This window comes from Schistocerca nitens, chromosome 8 (assembly GCF_023898315.1).
Source record: "Schistocerca nitens isolate TAMUIC-IGC-003100 chromosome 8, iqSchNite1.1, whole genome shotgun sequence".
NCBI classification, from domain to species: domain Eukaryota; kingdom Metazoa; phylum Arthropoda; class Insecta; order Orthoptera; family Acrididae; genus Schistocerca; species Schistocerca nitens.
Window position 1 is genome coordinate 307,892,720 of NC_064621.1, and position 6,951 is coordinate 307,899,670.

General features: G+C 41.4%; 5 non-coding genes across 5 annotated transcripts; 1 reads left to right on the forward strand and 4 right to left on the reverse strand.

Moving 5' to 3' along the window:
• Window positions 1-316: 316 nt before the first annotated feature.
• On the reverse strand, window positions 317-390 carry Trnal-caa (transfer RNA leucine (anticodon CAA)). Its single transcript has one exon. It is a non-coding gene; the product is annotated as a tRNA-Leu (tRNA).
• A 228-nt stretch (window positions 391-618) lies between these two features.
• On the reverse strand, window positions 619-692 carry Trnas-cga (transfer RNA serine (anticodon CGA)). Its single transcript has one exon. It is a non-coding gene; the product is annotated as a tRNA-Ser (tRNA).
• A 530-nt stretch (window positions 693-1,222) lies between these two features.
• On the reverse strand, window positions 1,223-1,296 carry Trnas-cga (transfer RNA serine (anticodon CGA)). The gene has a single exon. It is a non-coding gene; the product is annotated as a tRNA-Ser (tRNA).
• Window positions 1,297-1,524: 228 nt separating this feature from the next.
• On the reverse strand, window positions 1,525-1,598 carry Trnas-cga (transfer RNA serine (anticodon CGA)). The gene has a single exon. It is a non-coding gene; the product is annotated as a tRNA-Ser (tRNA).
• Window positions 1,599-1,684: 86 nt separating this feature from the next.
• On the forward strand, window positions 1,685-1,758 carry Trnas-cga (transfer RNA serine (anticodon CGA)). The gene has a single exon. It is a non-coding gene; the product is annotated as a tRNA-Ser (tRNA).
• The last annotated feature ends 5,193 nt before the right edge of the window (window positions 1,759-6,951 follow it).

Sequence of the window (6,951 nt, forward strand, 5' to 3'; positions counted from 1 at the left end):
ATTGTGATATCAAAAAATTTCACAGGTCGAGAATTTGCGTTACAAATGTGTAGAAACAAAATCTTATAAATATAACATAGTCCAAAAACTTTCGCTGGCATTGTGATACATTCACGCATTTACACACACTTCATAACTCTTAAAGTACGATTCTTGGTTTCTGACATCTATTTTCACAAATCAGAGTCCGTAACCACTATTCATTATTCCTTATCTTATTACACATACACATATTCTTCGACACTTCTTCAATATTTCATCATAATGAATATGTAGCATAATCAAATTCGAAACTTCCTGGCAGATTAAAACTGTGTGCGCCGACCGAGACTCGAACTCGGGACCTTTGCCTTTTGCGGGCAAGTGCTCTACCAACTGAGCTACCGAAGCACGACTCACGCCCGGCCCTCACAGCTTTTCTTCTGCCAGTACCTCGTCTCCTACCTTCCAAACTTTACAGAAGCTCTCCTGCGAACCATGCAGAACTAGCACTCCTGAAAGAAAGGATATTGCGGAGACATGGCTTAGCCACAGCCTGGGGGATGTTTCCAGAATGAGATTTTCACTCTGCAGCGGAGTGTGCGCTGATATGAAACTTCCTGGCAGATTAAAACTGTGTGCGCCGACCGAGACTCGAACTCGGGACCTTTGCCTTTCGCGGGCAAGTGCTCTACCAACTGAGCTACCGAAGCACGACTCACGCCCGGCCCTCACAGCTTTACTTCTGCCAGTACCTCGTCTCCTACCTTCCAAACTTTACAGAAGCTCTCCTGCGAACCATGCAGAACTAGCACTCCTGAAAGAAAGGATATTGCGGAGACATGGCTTAGCCACAGCCTGGGGGATGTTTCCAGAATGAGATTTTCACTCTGCAGCGGAGTGTGCGCTGATATGAAACTTCCTGGCAGATTAAAACTGTGTGCGCCGACCGAGACTCGAACTCGGGACCTTTGCCTTTCGCGGGCAAGTGCTCTACCAACTGAGCTACCGAACCACGACTCACGCCCGGCCCTCACAGCTTTACTTCTGCCAGTACCTCGTCTCCTACCTTCCAAACTTTACAGAAGCTCTCCTGCGAACCATGCAGAACTAGCACTCCTGAAAGAAAGGATATTGCGGAGACATGGCTTAGCCACAGCCTGGGGGATGTTTCCAGAATGAGATTTTCACTCTGCAGCGGAGTGTGCGCTGATATGAAACTTCCTGACAGATTAAAACTGTGTGCGCCGACCGAGACTCGAACTCGGGACCTTTGCCTTTCGCGGGCAAGTGCTCTACCAACTGAGCTACCGAAGCACGACTCACGCCCGGCCCTCACAGCTTTACTTCTGCCAGTACCTCGTCTCCTACCTTCCAAACTTTACAGAAGCTCTCCTGCGAACCATGCAGAACTAGCACTCCTGAAAGAAAGGATATTGCGGAGACATGGCTTAGCCACAGCCTGGGGGATGTTTCCAGAATGAGATTTTCACTCTGCAGCGGAGTGTGCGCTGATATGAAACTTCCTGGCAGATTAAAACTGTGTGCGCCGACCGAGACTCGAACTCGGGACCTTTGCCTTTCGCGGGCAAGTGCTCTACCAACTGAGCTACCGAAGCACGACTCACGCCCGGCCCTCACAGCTTTACTTCTGCCAGTACCTCGTCTCCTACCTTCCAAACTTTGAGGGCCGGGCGTGAGTCGTGCTTCGGTAGCTCAGTTGGTAGAGCACTTGCCCGCGAAAGGCAAAGGTCCCGAGTTCGAGTCTCGGTCGGCGCACACAGTTTTAATCTGCCAGGAAGTTTCATATCAGCGCACACTCCGCTGCAGAGTGAAAATCTCATTCTGGATAATCAAATTCCTCATGCAGCATCAGCTTATTGATCACAAACATACCTCAACAGTATAATACACATCGTCGTCGTAATAATAAAATCATAACAGATCAATCTCATCTCAGAATTTTTGCAGCTTATTTCAATAATTTCAAGACCTTCAATAAAGTCATCTACCTCAAACGTACTTCAATAATGATGATCCCTTACCAAATACGACATTCAAAGCTCTCATAGTATTACAATGGTTCCGAAAAAAATATGAAAAGTTCACAAAGTACAGACAAAATACAATTTCATAAGTGTGAAGTTATCCAACTGTGTAATTGCGTAAACATGTGTCACTGATGTAGTAAAAAAAATGATTGTTTCTCTGTTAAATAATCAGACAGCTGTGTAATTCTGTGTCATAGAAATATGGTACCGAAGTGTAAAGTTGTATAAGCAAATACCATATTAGCTAGGGCTCCTTGTGCTTGCCAAACACATGGTACACAAAGTAGGCGTGTACCCCGCCTGAGGATTAATGTAATTATACCCTCAAGTGTTACCGATTACAGCAATGGAATGAAATGTATCACGGAAAACCTTTGTATCTTTGTATCTGAAAAATCTTTAAAAATAAAGTACAAAATTAATCACTCAAATACGTGTGCGTCTTGCTGTAAGATAATTCTGTGGAAGTGTCGTAGTTATCGTCCTCCTAAAGCTAAGTTCTGCAGAAGTCAATATACATACCTCATCATAAACAAAAGTAAAATGCTATGCGTATATGGCTCAAATGGCTATGAGCACTATGGGACTTAACAGCTGTGGTCATCAGTCCCCTAGAGCTTCGAACTACTTAAAGCCAACTAACCTTAGGAAAGCACATACATCCATGCCCGAGGCAGGATTCGAACCTGCGACCATAGCAGTCGCGCGGTTCCGCACTGGGAGCCTAGAACCGCTCGCCCACAACGGCCGGCGCTATGCGTATAGATATCATAGTTATTACGTACCTTACCGTGATCAAGAAAGTACTATACTGTAACATATTGTTATGCTACGGAAAATGCTGTGTCATCGTAGCTATGCCACAAAAGTTACTACTAAAACATGTTTTACTTTCCAGAAGAGTTCAGAAAAATTGTGCAGGTATAAGATAGATACACCGCAAAACCAACGATGTAAATTGTGTCACACATTAGTAGCGTCGTGATATAATCGTGTAGCTGTCAAAGAAAGCAAATAATAAGTCATCTTTAATCTTACAGATAGTACTTCAAATAAAGAATGTCTTTTCAAGTAAACCAAAATGTTGCAGTAATATCTCATTAGCAGTACTGGTATATGTTCTAAGTATGTAAGTCTTAGAGTCGTTACGTAATCGTGCAACTAACAAGCAATAATGTACACACACAATAACACCGTGTCCTCTGTTCACTAGCATTTATAATATTACTGTCTAAATAAGTTCGATAGGTTCTTTACTGGATAGTTAACTCCAAAACATAGTTGCATGTTAACAGTTTCTAAGTGTGACAAAGAGTACTTGTAACGTGAAGTGAAAAATTTTATATCAAAGACTAAGTTAAAAAGCAGATTATCTCTCAATAATCGGTTTTACATGTGAAATGTGGTGCAATACTTTACTCTTCATGGTACTCAGAGTTTCGACTTGAACGCAATTATCATGCGGTATACGTCGGTAAAGAATACTGGAATTTTTCTGAAGGTTAGCGTATATGTTATTTTTCTCTGAGCCAGCCGGTGCACGCGGCTGCCTGCGGTGGGAGTCATTGTCTGTCTCTTTGTTTTCGCGCGTCGTTATTAGGATTAGGAGACCTAACTTCTACAAATTCACCTTGACGAGATGGCCCTGCCCTTTTTGAATCTCGCCAGTTCTCATGAAATTCAGGTCTGTCGTTATGATTATATCGTCTGTCATCATGTCGGTAATTTCTATTATAAATTTCTTGTCGGTCACGTGGTGGAGAACTTCTCCCTGAGTCGTAACTGCGCGGAGGACCGTTGTGTCTGAAGTTATTCTGTCTCCCTTGATAATAATTGTTTTGGTTCCCATATTGTCGGTTTCTATGGTTGTCAGTGTCACATTCATTACTATATAAATGTATTTAATGTAATTATTACTACTCTGCCAACGGTTGTCATACGGGTGGTGTCTGTTTTGGTCACGATTTGTGTTGTAAGAATAGCCTTGTCGTGTCCAGTTATTATTTCTGTCATCGCGGAATTGTGACGGATGTGACCTGTAATTGTTGTGCTCCTGTTTTCACGTTCCGCGATTGTCAGTGTCAGTTTCCAATTCTTGTAACAGTCCCTGAAAAGATTCAATGTCTTCTTTGCAACGTCCTGCCAAAATAAAATATCGTAAATGTTCACAGAATTTGATTAAGCAAATGCGGATGAGTTCTGAGGGGCTGTATGGGTTTGAGAGATACTGATTCTTATGTAACATGTCTTCGAGATATTTGACAAGACTGGAAAATTCAGATTGTTCGAAATTATTTCATCATTATGATGCTATGTTTTATTCGGTCTTCTGTAGCTTGAGACCAATATGCTGAGAGGAAGGCATGATAAAATTCTTAACTGTGGCAATCGTTAATGAACGATCGCATTCTTACAGCTGGTTCATTCTCTAAGTAGCCACACTTAAATTCTAATCTGTGCTCTAATGACCAGTTGGGAGGAAAACAATGAGAGAATTGATGAAGCCAGGCATGTGGATGAATGTCGTTGCCAGAATTCTTAAATGTTTTGAATTTACGTGTAGTAATGAACAGGTTATATTCAATGTCATCGTGTCGGTGAGTCGTATATCGGTCATTGTTACGTCGTGTCGGCGGTTACATCTCAAAATTCGGTGCGCCTTGCCAATTTCTTTCATAATTTCCGAAGTGCCCTGTGTTATTATTTTGTGGCTGTTCCATATTTCTATGTCCCTCTTCCCGTATTGGACCGCGAGTGTCCTCTGAAATATGTAATTCTTGTATTACCTGTGTCAACTGATCTTGTACTTCCCAGATTTCTCTTTTGTACTGTGTATTGATTTGATTTTGATTTTGTTTGAATTTTCTAATTTGTTCATACTCTTCTGTGTCAGTGAAGGCTACAGGTCGTGTGTCATTCGGATCATCATCTACCTTTGTAGATAAGTTAGTGAACTGATCCGAAAGTTCGGCTACTTTCTCCGATAGTGAACTTATTTCCTCAGTGTGTTTTTCTGAACGAAGTTTCAGAGTGTCCATTTGTGTTGAAATCGTATCTACTATGTCCATTACGTTTTCCTCAGTTTTTGCAAGTTGCGTAACCGAATTGGTAGATGCAACTCCGGCAATTTTAGCTTGCAGGGTGTCGTGATTTTCATGAACAATAGTTTGCAGTTCCTTTATGGCTGCTTCGTGACTCCGTAATGGATTTTCATGACGCGAGAAAATAGGATGTAAATGCTCACAAATTTGTGTTTTTACGTCATTACAGACTTTTTGACATTTCGACTCGATTTTAAGTAACTCAGCAGTTAAACCTTCACGTGTTTGTTCAAGCATAGTGTCTAATTTTTGAAGCTGTTGCTGTTCCATTGCGTCTAACTGTTGCTGTGTTTGTCACTGGTGTTATTCCATTGTGTCTTACTTTTGAATATTTTGTCCCATTTGTTTCTGATTTTGTTCAAGCGTTGTGTCTAACTTTTGTAGCCTTTGTCCCATTTGTTGCATTAACTGTAATAACAATGCACTGGTGTCTGAAACATGTTCCTCAGTGCTATTCGGCAGTGCATTTGAACCGGCAATATTCACATTTTGAAAAGTAGAAAATGTGTCTTGACTTATCTGAGAAAACAGTGAGGACACAAAACCTGAATCTACAGTATTTGCAAGATTGTGTCCTGTCATTTCGGATTCCTGAGGCGAGCTGTTGCCGACCGATCGATCGATAATGCTTCCCTGATAACTAATTGTTTCACTGTCTACACCATTATTTGCGCCCGCTCCATTTCCCTATGCACAATTACCAAATTACTACTTTGAACATTAGTTAATACTCGGTGGTACTAACACACTGCTTTCGTCTTCACTGTCATTTTTCAGTTTACTTTGGAGCCTAGTATTACGTTTTTCACAGGCCATTATTGTCGAAATATTTCACACGATATCATAGAAGAGTACAATTTGAAGAGCAAAATAAAAAAACACACTGACATAGCACTGAAAATAACATCTCGTTAATCGCTAGTGCAGCTGCGAAATACTTGGTGCAAATCTACACGCATGCCACAACTGTTTTACTGTACAACAATGAAAAACGCCAACTACTAAGGAAATTCTCTCTGTAATTACGCGCTAGCAATAAACAATAGCTACACTAATTACACAAACTACAAGAAAAAATCAGAAGATTCCAGTGAGGTGTTCTCGACTAAGGGTAGACATATGAAACGTCCCCTTACAAAAATTATAAATGGCTGTGCTTAAACTGACACACAATATTTTTAGCTCAACGCCATCTCACTTTCAATAATCCCAGCAAAAGAATGGCCCTGAGTAACAATAGCCTATACCTTTCATGAATCACTTACCTCACAAAAATATTCGTTACTCAAACTACTGCAATACAGCGTGGGCCAGTACTGCCAGCTGAATAAAAGATTCTAACTACTGAAGGCATTAACTACGGATAGGCATAGTTAGCAAATGAAAGATTTTGACAGAGAACAAACAATGTATTTACCTTAATAATGTTCCAAAGTCATCATATATATATCAGTTCATGATAGCCAATATTACAAATGTACTCTTTCTGATGGACACAGGTCCGGATCAACCGCTCTCAAAACTTCGCCGTCTCTCTCCCCACATCCACCACTGCTGGCGGCTCACCTCCAACTGCGCAACGCTACGCGCTGTTAACAGCCAACTGCCCAACACTGCAATGGGAAATTCCTACAATGCAAACCAGCCACAGACTGCACACAGTACAGTCAGTGATTTTCATATAGAGCGCTAAATGACGTCACCAACATAAAAACCTAAACAGCCTACTTACAAGCTATTGAATATCTGATTACGTCATCAGAATCTTCGTGCAAATAATGGTAATGGACATGTTTCTTTTTGAGGTATCATGATTCCTC